This window comes from Terrapene carolina, unplaced genomic scaffold (genome assembly GCF_002925995.2).
Source record: "Terrapene carolina triunguis isolate 2854851 unplaced genomic scaffold, T_m_triunguis-2.0 Scaffold360, whole genome shotgun sequence".
In the NCBI taxonomy this organism is placed as follows: Eukaryota; Metazoa; Chordata; order Testudines; family Emydidae; genus Terrapene; species Terrapene triunguis.
In genome coordinates this window covers 159061-160836 of record NW_020664711.1, presented here as the reverse complement: position 1 = coordinate 160836, position 1776 = coordinate 159061, and positions in this window count along the sequence as shown.

The following is a 1776-nucleotide window of genomic DNA, read 5'->3' as shown; positions in this document are numbered from 1 at the left end:
GACCGGTTCCCCCTATCTTGGCCACCACCCACTCTGTGGTGATGGCCCAGCTCACTAGCACTATTAATTCTGGCTGCTAAGCTGTGCTGCCCTGATATCAGGAGCTGTTATTGACCCTGGCCACTAGGCCATGCTGCTCTGACGGCAAGGGTTGTATCACCGACTAGGGCCACACGGCCATTCTGCTCCGAGCCTGGGGACAGCCCTACAGATGCAATCTAGGGGCTGAAATGCCACCCGCATCCACCCCGCAAAGGGAGACAGGTGTATCAACCCCACGGCACACCGTCACCTGGAAAGTGGGAGAATCCAATTCAAATCCCTGCTCCATTGAATGTTTATTTGTCCAAGAGCTCCAAATGGAGAGACTGAGCTCCCCACCCAGAATAGCCATTTGCCTGGTGCTCAGGGCACTCACGTGGGATGTGGGAGTCCTCTGTTTATGTCTCTTCTGCAAATAAGCTAGAGCAGAGATTTTGGATCTGGGTCTCCCACGTTTCTCTCGAGTCTCTCACGAGAAAGCGCTGATGTGTCCTAGGCACCTCGCTCCAGGAGAGGGCTCACAGCTGGCAATCCCACATGGAAATAGCCACCTCTCTCCAGCCCCTAAGACGGGCCCCTAGAGACATAAAATGACCTTGCTGAACCACTAGAAAACCCTTTGTTGGATGATTCCCCATGGACGTCTCCTTGCTGAGATCTGTTGGATAGGTTGGATATTAGGAAAAACTTTTTCACTAGGAGGGTGGTGAAGCACTGGAATGGGTTACCTAGGGAGGTGGTGGAATCTCCTTCCTTAGAGGTTTTTAAGGCCCGGCTTGACAAACCCCTGGCTGGGATGATTTAGTTGGGAATTGGTCCTGCTTTGAGCAGGGGTTGGACTAGGTGACCTCCTGAGGTCCCTTCCAACCCTGATATTCTATGATTCTACGTTGATGGTTCACCCGGGATCCCACTATTTTGGGGCTTGTTGAGCCCACACACAGGAACACGTGGAGACCGGAGTCTTCGGTTACGAGATTACCATTTATTGTAGCAGGGACTTAGCCAAAAGTCAAAGCAAAGCTGTATCCCCCACATCCCGAGGAGTGACCCTGAGGCATCTTTGCATTTCCCCTTTATTGTAAGCATTAGCCTTCCCCCTACCCAGGTGGGCAGTTCTGGTCTTGGTCTGGGCCCAATAATTATTCTCTAATTACCCTGCTAAATTCTCCACCCCCGTTTGTATTTACCTTTGCTTATGCCCACTGTTGCCTTATAAGGGCTCTTATCGAGCATTTCAGCTTTTTTGTCAGTCCACACCTGAAAACTTGTGGTTTTGGGGTTTTCCACGTGCATCCGAGATAGTCTCTTCCAGCATTTTACCAGACAGACTCGATGAAGCCTAGAGATAACTCCCCACAAGATCGATTAGTTGCCAGTTCTCACTCCATCTAACAAGTGCTCTAGTGACTGGTTAGGTGTAGTCTGTTAATCTGAATGTCATGTGGTACTATGTAAAACAGATTGCAATGGTCTAAATCTATTCCATCTCCCCAGTTCCCTTTATCACCCACATTTGTGATTCCCTAAAAAAGTGTGAACTGTAGTACTCCTTCAATTCCTTATTTTCTAAATGTGTTTTTCCATTATTATGTCCAGGACTGATGTCAAGCTAACCAGCTTTTAATATCTAAGTCATCCCTTTTTGATTACTTTCATAACATTAGCAGTCTATCAGTCTTCTGGGATATTCCTGGTGTTCCAATATTTATTAAAAATGAACTTCACCGGTGC